This window comes from Osmia bicornis, chromosome 2 (assembly GCF_907164935.1).
Source record: "Osmia bicornis bicornis chromosome 2, iOsmBic2.1, whole genome shotgun sequence".
NCBI classification, from domain to species: domain Eukaryota; kingdom Metazoa; phylum Arthropoda; class Insecta; order Hymenoptera; family Megachilidae; genus Osmia; species Osmia bicornis.
The window spans coordinates 4,799,812-4,816,508 of NC_060217.1; the positions used below are offsets into that span (position 1 = coordinate 4,799,812).

Here is a 16,697-nt window from a genome sequence, read left to right on the forward strand (position 1 = left end):
GCCAGTTGGTCAGACGAAGAAGGAAACAGTAAGCGTGAGCGCGTGCGAGAATCAACACGGGAGAGAGGGAATAGAGAAGGACGTCGAATATATCCTTAGTAAACGCAAGAGTGTATATACGAATGCTCGAAGGAAAGAAGACACCAATCGGTGCTTGTAGATAAGGATAGACTAGAGAGTAGAACGAAGAAGAGACGGATAATGGTCGAAGGAGCAACGAGGTTAGAAGAGAAGACGAAAACAGAAAGAGAGAGAGGCAACAGGCCTATACCCTACGCGGTGCCCCCTCCCGCCATTAACAACGCCCTTGCATATAAATCCCCGTCTCATCTGTGTGCGATCGGCCATGTGTGCGTGAATCGTTCATCTCCGTCTTGATCGCGGGTTTCGGGGATCGCTCGTTCTTCGTTCACAGTCAGTTTTCTCTCTGTCGGTACTTCTCTCTGTTGCTCTCTCGGTCCGGATTCCCCGCCTTTGCACTGGCCACAGGATAGCCGGGCAGGGTAGAGAAGAGAGGAGGGTTTTGAGGGTTTCGTGAAACCGAGAGAGATAAACGACGAGAAAATGCCGGGCGAGCAGGAAAGCGAGAACGCGTGGCAGGGAGAGAGAGAGAGAACCAACGGAGTTGTGTAGACGATCGGAGTGAGACGAAATGGCGAAAGAGCAAGGCAGAGGCATGAAGAGAGAGAGAGAACGAAGGCAGCGCCGCGTGGCGGTACGAGGTGGGGACTATCGGGCCGTAAACCATCCGCGGTGAACATTTAACTCACGTATTGCCATCCGACAAGTTTGCTTTGGCCCGCGAGAGAGCGTCACCCGAGCGAGCGAGCGTCCGACGTCGAAGCCGAGCCTTCCGCGATACACGCGAGGAGGTGGATCAGAGCCTTCGACTTCAACGCGGCTCGAAATCCGTTCCGTTCCGTTCCAAAGAGCCGCCGATTTTCCGTTATCCACGCGGTCTCCTCTCGATCGTGTTGTCCTTTTTGTCCTCGCGAACCAACAGGACAACCGGGTATCGCGATCGGGAAATTGTAGCTTCCCGCGCGTGCCGAACGATCTCCCTCGATCGGCCACGTCAACCTTTTGGAGCACCGATCGACACGTCCAGATGCAACAACCGATCCAGGCCTGATCGACCGTTATCATGAGCTACAGGAAACGAACGCGGACTACCCTTCCGCAAACTGCACTCTGCTTCCGCTGAATCCTCCGGCCAGCCGCATTAAAGGGTGAGTCCGATTATGTGCTTTCATTTTTGCACTATAAATCGCGGCTCCCTGTTGTTACAATCTTATTCCTAAGCGTCAAACACGTGACCGGTCAACGTGTCTTAGCGATTCGACGAACGTATCTTCGTTGACGTTTGAAAAAATTCTCTCCCGCCAAAATGTTGCTTTCTAGTGCACATGCTCAAATGATTGAAGATGTCGTTGAAAGAATTACGGCTGTGAGAATCGTGCCCCATGATGGACTGTCTAGTTCGTTGATGGGGTCCATTTTGATATGAAAAATTAGTGTTGTAGAGGGTTTAGTGTATCTAGTTTTAGTAAGTGCTTGCCATAAACAAGTAATTAAAATGTGAGGGAAGCTGCAAATTAGTCTCATTAAGTTTTTAAACGTTGCGAAGCAAATTCGTTTGCGTTTACCAATTTGGTAAAACAGTGCTTGAAGGAAATAATCAACGCACTTAAAAACTGGATAATACGCGCCGCGATGCGTTTTCTTGTGCGTAGAGACGCGTATGGTCGTTTGCTCCGGGACACGAGGCCCGGCGAGAAAGAATAAATGCGTGCACGTGGTTTCGCGTGAACGTATGCCATGAAGTGGCAGTCTCTGCGATTTTCGATAAACGCAACGATATTTCTTTTTCCCCCGGCGCGTATACGGTTGCACGTAAGCGTATAGATATCAATTACGGTATTAATCTCGGTCGGGGTAGCGTGCATCAATTTTCCTTGTATCTCGTTCTGTCAAACCGGTGTTTTACGGCCGGCGTTAATGAAGAACTATAACCACTTGGACGTGATACGCTTGTATCTCACCGAGGCATAATAACATCCCGCGATAAATATTACTAGACGTCTGTTGTCCGCCAAGGAATCCGCGAACTCGTGCCAAATGCTAAATAATCACCGAGTTTAAGTTAATAACTGCTCCACTTGTCTTGGCTGTGATTAATCCCTAATTGTATTTAATTTCATCTCTCTTCTCCTTAATCCTAACACCTGGCGTGTCTGGTTCTTCGAAATCGTGAAAGTCTTCTTGACTTGTAACCCAGAGAATTAGGTTATGGTGTATCTTAGGGTTTTTATCTGTAGACGCGATATGGTCCCCCTCGAATCAATCAAGTTTTACGGGCAACCTCTGATTTATCCCGGGAAAAACAGGGAAAGAACCTGGCCGAAAATAAAGTGAGTTTGGTATCGCGAGGCCTGGGGGTAAAATAGGTAGTGTGTACCGCACCGACGCCTGACGGGGACCATAAATAAGGATCCGACGGTCGGTGCGGCTGCAGCCAGTGATAAGCGTTCCTTTGCCCCCCTTTCCCTCCAACCATCCCTCTTTGGACTTTCTTCTTCCTGCTCGAACTCTTGGGAACCCCTTCAGCCCGTCTTAAGGGCGAGGGAGGCGAGGAATGACAGGAATTGTTGGGTCGTAACTGTTCTTCTCAGCTTCGTTCAACAGCCTTATCCTGAAATTTCATCTGTAATCAAATGCCCTCGGTTGACCACTAATATTTCACGTTGCCGTGAGTATTCTCCAGTCCTCTTTCGACTTTCACGTTTATTCATGGAATAATCGTGTCGCGTTGTTTCATCCCGTAGAAATAGCAACTACGCCAGTACTTGGAACTGGATTAAACTACAGTTCCGAATTAATTCACCGACCCTGTTAAAATACATACGCCCAGTTGCAAGCGTGCTAGGCGATTGCAACGCCCGCTGGCCCCCCTCATGGCACCCGGGCATAATTAGTTTGTCAAAGCGACGACGCGATACTTTTTCCCCTCCCTAGATGGGGCTGTGTCCCAACGGTGCGATTCGACGGTTCTCCCGTAAAATATGGTGCTGTCGTCGTCTAAACTGACTGAACGTCGCAGACAGCATTGAAGGGTACAAGGAAAGAAGGCTCGATGTCCCTCCTTTTTTGGAAAATGGGATATTTAATATTGGGGCGAAAATTATTTGTATCATCTTCGTTTGACAAATTCCATAATATCAAACGACACGTAACCGTATCCATCATTTATCGAGCATTCTTTCGAACCCTTCGTTCTCAAGTACTTTAGACGATATTATATACGTTCCACGATCGAATCTCACGATAAATTCGGTGCGTTCACGGAGGCGTAAGACGGCAACCGAGTCGTTGGGCCTGTATTGTCGCGAATATCGTATCGAACATTGAGGGGATGTTGGAAACGCACGAGGTGGCTGAACGTTTCCTAACGTTCATATATAGATACAGCCAGGTTCCTTCATCCCCTACGGCCAGCACGAAACGACCATTTCTCATATCAGTTTAGCCGACACTTTCGAGAACTTGCTTGGAGAGCCCGGGGCGTCGCGACGTCACCCGATACCTCTTGTGCCTCCCTGTCCTAGGCTTCTCCAACCCTGCTGCCTCTCGATTCTGCAACACCTTACCGACTCAACTCGGCTTCCTCCATTTTCGAACATCCAACCGTCCTCCTACCCTTGTTTCACGCTTCAGCTTCCATTTATGTTTCAACCAGTCCCCTTCTGTTCGTATATAAACGCACGCACGTGCGCATCTCTTCCTTTTCTCTGCTTTTCCAGGTGGTACCCCCTGGAGTGGTCGCGGTCGCGAGATAAGCAATGTCCAAAACTTAACAAACCAGGCGTGGAATGACGGAAAACTTGGCGACCTCTTGAATCAACTTCAACCGAGATATTACGCGCGAGTACTCGAAGTAGCAGAGATTCCGTGGGTAGGTCGACGAAAGTCGTCTTTCATCCTCCTCGAACTTACCATTTTTGAGGTTCTCGAAGTGCAAATGTCGCACGTATACCAGTACTATTTGTAGTCAACTTGGATAAACTATATGAATTTTATCTGTTAGATTTAACTTCAATAATTAATTATTTTAAAATGGTAATTATCATTCTTTTACATAAACAGGCGTTCGTGTTGCGAGAATAAATACTAGAGCCACTGTACGTTGATTTTCATTGGCGAGTCTCGATTCTTGTTCTTCTTGTTCGCTAAAACGCGACAAACGGACGGGCGTTGGTTGTTTTTTTGGTCATTTTAAGCGCGATCATTCCAGCTACGCGTTACTGCAGACTTTTTGCTTTCCGCTTGCGGTCCTATCTTCCTAAATTTCCGCGAATTTAATACCCTAGCCACGATATATATCGCTGAACGTGAATTAAGTGTTTTCGCAGGTGTTATACGTTATTCAATAAAAAGTAACGGTTTCAAGACACAGTTAAGCCTGACAAATGGCCGGCTAGATAGTATTTTTAAATGGACGCGGGAGAGCCGGCCGCGCATTGCTCGCATAAATTCGTCCAATCTTCCAGTCGGGCGCAGAGGAATCGCGTATTTCTATTGAATTCGATTATTCAAACTCGGATATATGTTATATCACTTTGCGCACCACCAAATGGCGCCTCTTCCACATGCTCTTAATTATCGAACCAAGGTGTAAACTTTATAATCATCAGCGGTCAATTGAATTTCCCGCTATAAACTGCATTTACTTACAAATTGGGCGCGAATCCATTAAACTAATTTGGAATTTAATTTTCTTTTTAAATTGTTGATTAATAATTTACTAGTTGATAAATTTCACATGACAGTGAAGTTAAAAGTTGTAGAGTGCTGTGATGGAAAGTAAAACGTAAATTGGAAAGTTTATTTTTTCACTAGAGATGAAACAAAAGAAATTATAAATTTGTAAAACAAAATTTTGAAATTATGGAGATTTGTACTAACATTTTCTCCAAAAATAATTCTACCTATAAGAGAATTTATTCTCTTGAATGAGTGCATCAGTTTTGCTGACGAGCTATGGCTGCCGTCGGCAAAAATATAGCGGTAACTATTTCCTTAAGTGTCACATTTAGTATGCAGAAATTATACGTATGAGATAAAAAATATAAGTATTTGATGCCTCATTTGACAGCTTCGATGTTAACACTTCAGCTGCCGTACTAAGACCGGTAAAATTCTGATCTAACAACAATTTACTGATGTAACATAACTTAACTTGAATATGGGTGACATGTCAGTTAAGATATTAAACAAGTATCAACGTAATTCGAAATATATGATTAATCTTGAAAATTGAAAATTTGTGAAAAAGTATATCGTATGACCATATTACTGTCCGTCGGACCGTTTCACGCGCGATTCATCGCCGCCACCAGAGTTTGGTTATGTTCCTTGCCTACGAAAAAACAGAAAATTGCTACACAGAAGCGGGCGATCATTCTCTTCTGTCGCGTCGACGATACCACGAATTTATTATGCTTGCTAAATACGCTTTCGAATATTTTGGCGGTGGCGCCGATGAATGCAACGCGAAAATACTTGGGCGACAAGCTGTTTCCAGGCTCTCTCGGGGCAGGCCGGTCGGCCGGTCGAGTTGATATAATTTCGCGTAAGAAATATGCCCGTCGAGCTCGCCAGACCGTTGCATAAAGTAAGTAAATTAATGATCGGGTTGTTCAACTGCGAATGTATCACGCAGTGGAGTAGGTATTTCGAATTAATGGGCGACTATTAATTTTCGAAGCAGTTTTCAACTCCTCGGCCGAACCGGTATCCTACGATATTTTTCCCTGGTACGAGCAAATTGTTGCTGATCTCCGTTGCAAATTAATTCATTCGATCGGCTCCTCTATTGCGTTCGCGCGAAATCGCTAATATATTGAACACCTCCTGTTCCGTTCCCGCGAAATCTCGTCGAATCGCCGTTGCAATTACCGTAGAATTATTCCTTCCGTTCGCGGCGCTTTACAACCGTTTTAGCGGCACGGGCCATCGTGGGTGTCCATGAAATGACGCTGAAAGTTTTGAGAATGACGTTTCACAACGAATCACATGGATAAATTTTAAATCAGAAGCCACAAATTCCACTGATAAAACCTACGTGTTCGAAGCTTTGCAATTCGTAGCCGGCATTGGTAAAAACGAGGGTTGCAGCCCGGTGATTTTTTACAGTGAAAACATTCCCGGCCAATGTTTCGTTCCACCTTGAAATCGCAACGGTGCATTCTTCACGGATCAACCTAAAACCGTGTCGCCTAAGAGTGACCTTAACCATAGCAAAAAATATTTAAATCGCTTCGTTTGAAAGTACAATGGATTCCTTTGCGGCCGAGCAAAAGCGCTCGGTCGAGATAGTGAGGGTGGGGTGGGTCACAAGGATAAACCAGCGGGGGTTGACCGAGGGTGTGAAAATGTTTTTAGAGCAAGGTCAAGCGCAATTGCGTCACCTGTACACCTTGTTCTCTACCTGGGAAGTTAATGCTTGAAAACGACCTTAACCACGGTTGTACCCATAAATTCGACCGTCCATAAAAAGAAAAAAAAAATAGAGAAAGAAACAAGTCAAAATGTCTAAAACTAGCCAGTTGTACGGAGATGTAACGGTACAACGGTTGAACCTTTTTCGCGCCTGAAGGTCATTGGTTTCATCGTTTCCAGAAGCTGGCTGCCAGCTTGTTCCCAGGACGCTCGCGTTTTTTAAATGGTCACGATTTTGACTTTTGCGAATGTACGAATTCCAACGTGTTCAGTATCTTTCCGTGCCGACTGGATTACCGGGAGTTACCGTTGAAAGGTACGAACCTCATGTATTGTCTCTCAAACGTCTTGGGTCTTCTTGAACCGCTTAGACCGACTGAAACTACAATAAAAAAGTCAATAATTCTATTCCATATACGTATCGTCGCTTCTCGGATGTAACAAAAATCTCGAGAGTCATCTGTAATCGTCTGGATCGATGCAAACTAGCGTTGAAAAGAAGCAACCCTATCTCTCGAATCTGACGAACCGTCGGACGAAACTGATAATTCAGCGCACGATCTGTCCCCGAGGATTAGTCGGGAAAGCTTGAAATACACGGAGCGTTCGAGCGCCCCAGTTCGCCGTAAATCATAAATTACGTTGAGCCATCGAAACGGACGACGTTTACGCTAAAACGATTAAGTGCGTCTCGCGTCGATGATTTACGGAGTCCTGGTGGCCAGTGAAGAATACGGCCACGACAAGAAGAGTAAAACGAAACGGACAAAGGAGGAGCAAAAGGCAGAGCCCGCGAAAACCCCTAAGAGGAGAGCATATCGCGAGGCTGTGATCGATTAATGAATTCCACTTCGGAACGGATAAGACACACGAAGAAACCTCTGGCTCATTTGTAAGTTGAATTATGACAACGATCGGCTCGCTCGTTCGTTAGCCATTATTTATAAATTCAACGTTAAATGGAGGAGGAGACGAGAGAAGGCTGGGATATATATGAAAAGTCCGTCGGTCGAGAGGAGACGGGCCAGAAGAACGACGGAACGATAATGGACGGGCAACAACGAAGAACCGGCGATTCCGTTGTTGGGCGTCGTTGATTTATAAGTTCAACTCCGGACGGACAATATTTTTGTTTTAATGCTCGTTTTGTCCGAAAGTACGTGCCCGGACTGCCGGATGGGCGCGAGGTGGACATAGGTGGCTGATGATGTCACTCCCTTATAGGCGAGCGAAACGAAAAGGGGAGAACGAGAGAGGGAACGAACACCGTACGCGAGGCACCGGACATCGGCTACACGGTGCCTAGTTTAAGCTGCCTTGTCGCGATGGCACACAGAGATTACATCCGTACACTGAGGAATATACTCAAGGTGTCGCCGACGATTCTTAACTACACGAAAGATTCTTAATAGCCCGCCTCACCGTACGACTTGCTTCACGCTCTATCCTTCTGTCTCTTCGTCCTTTTTTGTTCAAAGCTCTTCTTTTTTTTTTTAATACAGGATTCTGGTTCCTGGTTAAACTTTGCCAGTATATCCTATGGGTATAAATAAGACAGATTTGATAAAAAAATGTTACGCAATTCTAACGTTGGTTTCTGCACATTCTCTGGAAATTCATATGATTATGAATGATGGCGCGAATTGATACGACGGCAAGCAGAGCATAACCGACGAAAGGAAGAATCGCATATGTACAGTTACGACGATTAATAAAATCTAGTGTGTTTGTATGCCCTTTGCAGAAGCAACGCTTGAAATTCCGAAATATCAGTCGAGTGAGCATAGCATCCGTTGATAAGATCTCGAACGATCAAAACCGGTGCAATTAAAGCGTGGCTCGCGTGCCTTCAGGTAGCCGATAAATTGCCAAGATGTAAACAAAACAATTTGTTAGACATTAATAATTAGCGGTTCGTTAGCGAGCTGTATAAGGTGCGCTAGTGCAAGATATCAGGGTGAGGTGTTGTTCCTGCTCGAGGTTGCTCCGATCGTCGGTTGTTTTAAAAGTCCGATTGCACAACGGAATTGCTCGCGTCTAATTATAATTGTTCCATTGATAGCGTCCACGTAGACGGATCAGCAAGAACGCGAATGGAAAAGATGCGCGTGGCTTGGGTTGTAAATTTTTCTCCTGGCTTGTTCGAACAACTCGCTCTCGCAAGTTGGCATCGTGGAAATGTGTGTTTTGCATACGTTCTTCTTGGCTTTCGTCGAGCACTGGGACAAGATATACCCGTGGCATCTGATTAACATGAGAAGCCTGAAACACCTGTGCCTCGATTCGCTCGAATAATTATTCGACGCTTCGTTCGTCCACAGACTACTCGATAAACATCGCCACTTCCAACACTGTTCGTCCGTTTGCAAGGACGTTTCATGGAAAATGTACGCGCTACGAGTTTTTTCTCCACTGTTTTCGGGCTTGATTGGACGATCTTGTTAATTATTACTCACGATTCCAGCCGAACGTGTTATGAATCGTGAAATAGTCGAGCGGAAGATTGGAATGCGCGAGACAATGGAACCAATTATTGTGTCTCTTCCTCTCTTTTCATTCAGTGTTTTTTTAATGTATTCAATCAATTTTGAGAAATTGAGCTGAAACTTTAGATTGAATACATTTATGATTTGCAATGATAAAGAATTGATACGTTGGGACTGTTTGTGGACTCTGAAAGTTTTGAAAATCATAGCAAGAACAATTTATTGCTTCGCACTTGACGCTCATTGAGTCATAGAAGTCAGTAATGATGATTAAACTGTAGCTTCTTACATACTCTCGTTTAATCACTGAAGAAGGAACATTTTTCATCATTAGGAGCAAATAAATTACACGCGCCATGGTCGAGGAGAAAAACGTCATCAAAGAAGCGACGGAATTAACTTATAAGAATTAAAGGAGTGTTTAGTTGCTCGCGCGCGGTTGCAGTTGCATGTACGATGTGCACACCGGTACGTTTCCTATGCGCTTGGCAGGTGTTACTGTTTATGGGAATCCCCTGGAACAGCTTATCCGATGAGGGAGCCTCCGATAAGGAGGATAGCGGTTAGCATTCGCTTAACCCGGTTCTAATTATGGTATCCTCGTTCTGTGTATTATATTCTATGCATATACAGGATGCTTTGCGTACCCAGTTCTGTGTGAAAATGTTCCTCGTTGCAATACTACATTGTTTTGAGTGTTTGGGGATTTAGATAACTGAAGTGCTAACTGGACTTTCGTGTCACTTTTAACCCTTGATCAGCCAATCACTAAGCAACGTCACAATTGGATAAAATAGGCCTCATTACACTATAATTTTCGAAATCTGAAAATTGCCACTCGTTCACTGAGATAAGTGCTGTGTTTATGAAAATGATCAGGTGCATACTCAGTGCACTGGCTCTGTACCAAGAAATAAGGTTCGTAAACGAATAAAACGAGAGGTTAGAACGTCCTTACTGAAATAAGTAGCAACGCACGCTTACGGCGTTACGAAGAGTACCTAGCAACGCTGTATTCAAATAGTAAACGGATACAAAAGCTTGGTTACAAGTAGGCGCTGCGGTGTGCGCCGTGTCGCGAATCCTCTCAAATCTCTCGCAGCTTGTGACATAGCTGAACGTATTTAAGAAATGCAAAAAAATACGCGTGCCAGTGTACGAGCAGCAATGACGTGTACACGATTAACAGGTAGATTACATGTTCAATTTTCAAAGTTTCGATAACGAACTGGACGCGTGAAAAAATGATTCGATTTCTGACGAGTATCTCAGCAAGACAAGACATTCCGATTGTCCTTTGAGGCCAGATAGCAGCCGCGCTTAGCTCAAACGTATCAATAGTTGCGTTACAAAACGACATTCCTTCGCGAGCTGTGCTGCTGGACGTGACCTGATAAAATCTGCAGAATTTACGGTAAACCGTGCTTTAACAACGGGAACACTTCGCAAAAGAGAGAAGGAGGAGGCATATAGAACCGACCGACCGGCTCTCGAATGCCGTTACGTGTTTTGATTCGACGCGTTTCGCTGGAAACGGATATCACGGTATTCCCTTGATATCCGTACCGGCCGACGTGAGCCGAGCAAACAGGCAAATAGACTATCGCGATCGTTTTGTCGCATAATCTCGATATAAATCACTTTCACGTCAGGAGGGCAAGTGCAGCAGTAACAGCAGTACACAGCGATCGAAGAAGAAGAAACGAAGATAGTCCTCGAAAAGGAAGGTGACTTTGACGTTCGTTGGTCAACCTGACTCGCCGGGACGCTTGAAATTCTTTCGAAAAGAAGGAGACAGCCATTGTTGGACGGCTAGACGTGGAAACGTTTAATTAATTTTCGAAGACAATCGGCGCTGCTCAAAAGTCGGACGCGGCTGAAGGAAGGCGAACAGCTGTGTCGTAAGCATATGCGTGCGGCGAAAGAACAACGAGAAGCAAGAGCATCACGGAGAGAAGAGAACCAGTTTCATCTCTTAAACGCTTAATTAAGCTGGCTACGAGAGAGTGAAACGGGGGTAGGATACACGTATAAAGGCCGAATGACGCGATGCGAAGGAGAAGAAGAAGAAGAAGAAGAAGAAGAAGAAGAAGAAGAAGATTCTTCTTCAGGCTTGGTCCGGCAAACAGATATCGATATGTGTACTACGCACATGTATATTCATGCGAGTGTAGGTGTAGCCCCCGTAGGTACCGAACCACCGAGGAGTCTCCTCCACCTTCACCAGTCCGCGCATTTCGATTTATCGTTAACGGCTCTATCGCATGCGTGGTCCTCGAACCAGTTTCTCCTTTTATCATGGTCACTCCGCGACTGCTACGTAACCGGGTAGCGGAGTAATTATTGTAAAGGGGTATATATGTATAGGAGTGAGAATTCTGAACTAATCAGGAATTACTCACTTTGTGCGACAACGAGATCTTGTGATCGAGAAACGTTGAACCGTTCTTCTGCAGTAGGTGGGTGTACGTACTGTTAAGTCTACCGACGATCTGTTGTTCTGTTTGAAGTTTGAATCTTTCATAAAAGTCCTCTTTTGGGTTCGACTATTCCGCCCGCATATCACTTGGATGGGACACCTCTCTCACAATTCGATTTTAAAGTAACTGATAATCACGAAGCCAAGTGCGTGTTTTATGATAGGCGAAAAAAGGGCCGAACCGGTGGCGCAGGTGAAGGAAAGGAGTGAAAAGGTGGGGATAGGCAGCTGAGTGTAGGTGTAAAGTGAGCGTGATCGGTCGGTGGATGAGCGAGGGGTACCAAGGGGGAGTGGTCACCGGTTGAAGCCTTGTGCTGACCTATTCCTTTCTGTGCCGCTGCAGTGCATTATGGCCGCTCTACAAGGCTCTCGGCCTCGGCTGTCTCGATCACCATAGACGGTCTCCGGCGTTTGTCTAGCGCCGATGCGTTATCATCCGATTTCGCGCGCTACTCGGCCCGAATCCTCTCGCCTTTGTTTTCGTACTTCTTCTCTAACTCGTGGCTCCCTCGATGGACGGTGGTTTTCCGATGGCGCTGCTCGCCGCATCTGTATACGTGTGAGCAGCACTGTGTCAGCTCGCCGGGACTCTAACGGGGAACGGTGGAGAGTTTGCCGGAAAACGTAGAGGGGACTTGTATCGTTGCGGCACAATGGGACCACTGCTGCCGCGCCGTAAGTATCCCGAGAGCTTACAGACTGATCTCTCCTTCTTTCTTTCTTCTCTCGTTTCTATTGGACTCTCTTCCTCTCTAGTCCAGTGCTTACATCCCGTGCACTTTCGTTCTTACGACGCTCAAAGCGTCGGGCTTTTGCGGCTGGCTTTGGCTACCGCGTGGGTGCACATCAGTAGGGTTAGATCCTGGATTAAGAACCCCTCAGTAACTGGACTGGTGGACCAACTATGTTCATGTTAATCGAGAATCCGCTAAAATCTAAAGGAGCATTCTGGCCCACGTGGTATCCACCTTACGATGAAATGATACAGACCGCTTTCCAAGTGGAGCGCCGGCTGAGAGGCAGGAGATTGAGGGGAATTCCCCGAATGGGTAGCTTGGTAAAACCGTTCGAAAAAACATGGTTGTCTACGTTGTTTAGGAAATAACGTTGCCAATCTCTTTGCTATTCAATGTCACGGTCTGTAAGGGGAAAACCATAGCAACGTGGGCTGGTGAAGCGCGGTCAGTGAGGCCCGGTACCGTAAGTTAGGCTCGCAGATACTGGAACGCCGTGCGAGTAGAGATGGGATTAACTATATAATAAGTAATATGAATCCTGTTTATGTTGAATGTGATTTCAAAAAGAATGGTAGGATTTTTAGCAATGGCCGAAGAATTAAAAGAGAAACTCTGTTTATTGGGAAGATCACAAGGGGTTAGGTTCAATATTAACTCCTTCAAATTGATTACTTCGTAAACAGTTCATAAAGTAATAATAATTCGAATCTTGTAAACTGAAAGCTGAGTTTCGGAACTGACTTAGATTTGCGAGTACACATTGAACTTGATCCCATCCCTACGTGCGAGCTTAGGAGAATCTAGAGAGACAGACCAACCGGTTCGCGACTTTGGCGGCCGCCATCTTCCCCTCTCCGTTTGTCTGTTTCGCCTCGCGTGAGAACCTGCTCCCTATATAACCTACCTTTCTACTCTCTCGCTACTCTGTTCGAGAGTTCCGCTTGCGAAATTGTTTTCCCCCCTGCGATGTCAGAGTGTAGTCCCAAACTTCTTCCACGAGGATGATGTTTAATCAAAACCACAGGCTGATTAAGCCAAATAGGTCGATAATATCATGAAAAATATTGATAGATTGAGCTACCACACGAAGAATTAATTAAACATCAACCGTTACGCTTAAGGCAGACGCACTACGATGCATTGCTCACTGCGTAAAATGAATTATTATCCATTTAATTCAATTATACCGGTGTTTTAAGATGCGTGCGATTTTTACGCTTCGTGGGCCGTAGTACCCCGCGTTCTGTCTACCGTTCCTGTAATTCATTACGGTTCGTTCTTGCATTATCGTTTACCGTGACTTCGAGCTAACTTTAATATTCATTTACTCGCACGCGTTCACGTCCCTTTAATTTTCCCTCTCGACCCTACTGGCTGGTCGACAAAAGTGAACCAAGTCCATCAGGCTGAATAATTACGAGCAAGACGTTTTACTGTTTGGCCAACAACCAGTTCGAAGAAGGTCAGCTATGAACAGGACACCGTTTCCTGCATCTTGATCATCGGTGTCCTCGTTACGCGATAACAACGCGGTCAGAACGTAGCTAATCCGAAAAATCTTCTTGAGAAACTCTCAATCACTTGACTCAATTACCTGGTCCAAATTCCATCCAAACTAATTGATATCTTCACTGCTAACGACATAGGTAAATGTACGTCCTCGGGAATCAACTATCAGTCGTGGAAGGTATTTGACTCTCGTAGATAGAATGCAGATTTTTCCTAATTGCGATCGATTCGCAAATTATCATGCACAGAACGCCACAGTGAAAGGGTTAAACGTTCGTGGCGCGTGCGAATGCTGCTAATCGCAGTTACGCACGTCTCGTTGCATCTAATTCGTCGAGAATATTCGTATTCCATCGACGGTTTTAACCATATGCTTAACATTCGCTCGTCGAAGAAGGAAAACATGGGACGAGCTTACTCGTCATCGAGCTGGCTCCGGCTCTCGCGTAATGGCTTGGGTTGCATTCGATTTTTTTCTCCGTGATTTAACGCGGTCGCACGAGTATCCGGGACGCGACACGCGACGGTTAAATTCTCGCGTATCGGTTATTCTCGACGAGGCGCGCGCGGTAATCTGCCGACACATTGGCCTATCGCGGCCGTTCCATAGCCAATCGGGACACGGGGATCATGTGAGAATCCAGGCGGCATAAATCAGAATGGATGACGAAAGTCTTCGCCGCTTGTTCCAGCTAAAGGGATTTTCTAGGTCGCGAGAGTGGAACGTCGGTCGTGGCTGCTGCATTACTTACGCGAAGATCCACGACGTCGTTCGTCCATGCGGATTTCCATCGGGAAAAGAAACGAGCGAGAAAGTTCGCGACATGAGCGCCATCGCGTCGATTCCAATCCCCGTAAGATGATGTCGCGCGTGCCGCGTCCACCCGGAGATTAAACACTGTTTTCATGATTCATGGTGCGTTTTAATTTGCGCCAGGCGTCAAGTTGCTTCGGCACATTTGCCAAGGGAGGAGGAACTGGCTGATCGGTAGCCCGTGATTTTTTCCGTGAATTCTTATAGAATTCGCTGTTTTTCTTTTGGCTGATGTCAGTACACTTGTCTTAAGATTCTGCTAAGGAACATTTTCTAATACGATCTCCAACAAGTATACAAATCTTCCTCTCTTCATCATCATACAACCTGACCAATCTGGAAGACACCTCCGCATCCACCTGCCTTAACTGGCAGTGTGTTATCATTCTCGCTAACACCCAGTCCAAGTGTGTACCGGACCGGTTACATCTCCTTTTTCCTAGACCATTCTTCCAACAACGTGTGTCCAATAAGCAGAGCAAAGGGAATCAAGGCTAGCGTGTGTAGCACAACTCGTCCATGAGGCGAGGTACATTCGAAACGCGTCCACCTGTCCGCGGAGCGAGCGAGGGACGAATATTAACCGCATCCCGCGCGGAACCAGCGGTGTATCAGCAACGGAGATTATTCGCGAGCGTGTGGCACACGTGTGTACAATACACACGCATCGCGAATCCCTTCGGATAGAATTGAACGAGTGTATGCGTGCGCTCGCGCGACCACAAAACGGTCCGCGGCGGGTTTCTGTTAGCAGTTAGGTTATGTTCACCTGCCTGAACGATCGGTTGAAACTGTGAGCAGAGTCGGCCCGTAACCGGCTCGGCAGCATGTCACCCTCTTGCGCGGGTGACTCTATGCCTGGTTCCTTTTACTTTGCAGTCTTGTCACGCCTTCCCTTCCATGCACGCCGAAGAATACGACGAGTCTGAGCGTGAGCGTGAGGGAGCGAGGCTTAGCGATGCCAGGCTACCTTTGGGGGAACGTTTACACCGGCCTTAGAGAGCCGTTTTTCACATTCGCGAGAATCTCACGCAGCTAAAGCCGCCGACTGATAAGGCAGCACACACCGCATCCCGGATACGAGCGTTCCATCCGCGAGTGATTTTTTCACGCAGATCCAACGCTAGCCGAGCCACTCCGAGTAACGGTATCGTGCTTTTACAAGCGGCAACTTTGGTCGTTATAGTTTATTGGAATACGGTGCCGGCGTATCAGCTTCGATGGTGTTTATTTCCTTGCATGTTAGGCTAATTGGTTAAGTTATGAGCTAGTTTATTTTCTAACAAGAAGAACTCTTCTAATGTCTGCCCAAATGTTCAATGATTCATTTCGTTCCACATAGAGAGACAATACCGTACTTCCTCTTCTCATCACGCATCGATCTCTCCTTATTCAGGGAAAATTTTCACGCCGTTTTGAGTCCGGTTATAATTATCCTTTATTAAATCGCGCCCCTTGTCGCGTGGGAAGATTGTCATATTTTTTCGCCCCCGCTCATAGCAGGAAATATGGCAGGCTATTTATGAGTTAGCTCCGTGTTCGCGGTAGCGGCACAAGCGTCTTCCGTAGTCGGCCGGATGCTCGGTTACTCGCACGAAGTCTCGAATTCGCGCTACGAAAAGACACGATATATCAACGCCGTCTTGAGGATACGCGAAGACGAATATTGGCCGGCCGCGCGGCTGATAAAATATCACCGTCAACCTGTACCAACAAACGCTCGGCGGGTCGTTGAGCTCGACTCGAAGAACGCGCGATTTCTCTCACGAATTTAACATCCTTGACTGCTTTGATGGTCACCAGTGGGCAGCTATAAATTAAATTCACTCAAGTAATTGATAAAAGGAAGAAGAACGAGCATTTCTTGAATACGCATTCGCATTGGCATAATTAGGTTAACCTAGGTAACTAATTTTACTATCGTACTTCCCAGCGGAAGTCACTATATTAACCACTGTGAGGTACACCTAAGTACACTATCTAATCTTTCATCGCCGAAATAATTACGTATTATTCGCTTAGCAAATCTTTTATTATCATGCTCCATACAATTAACAGAATCTGATTTAATTAGCATGTCATTTACTATATTCTTACTTATAAAGAGACGGATTCACACTTTGCCACATTTGCTCTTCTAATTAACATAATTAATTATGCGTTCACTTTACACT

At 45.9% G+C, this 16,697-nt stretch overlaps 1 protein-coding gene across 1 annotated transcript in view; it reads left to right on the top strand.

Annotated features, from left to right (window-relative positions):
• Positions 1 to 787: 787 nt before the first annotated feature.
• LOC114879233 (homeotic protein antennapedia-like) overlaps positions 788 to 16,697 on the top strand; it is a 115,346-nt gene continuing 99,436 nt past the window's right edge. The window contains exon 1 of the mRNA XM_029193993.2: positions 788 to 1,229. The gene's annotated coding sequence lies outside the window, so the exon portion shown is untranslated. The remainder of the gene's footprint in view (positions 1,230 to 16,697) is intronic.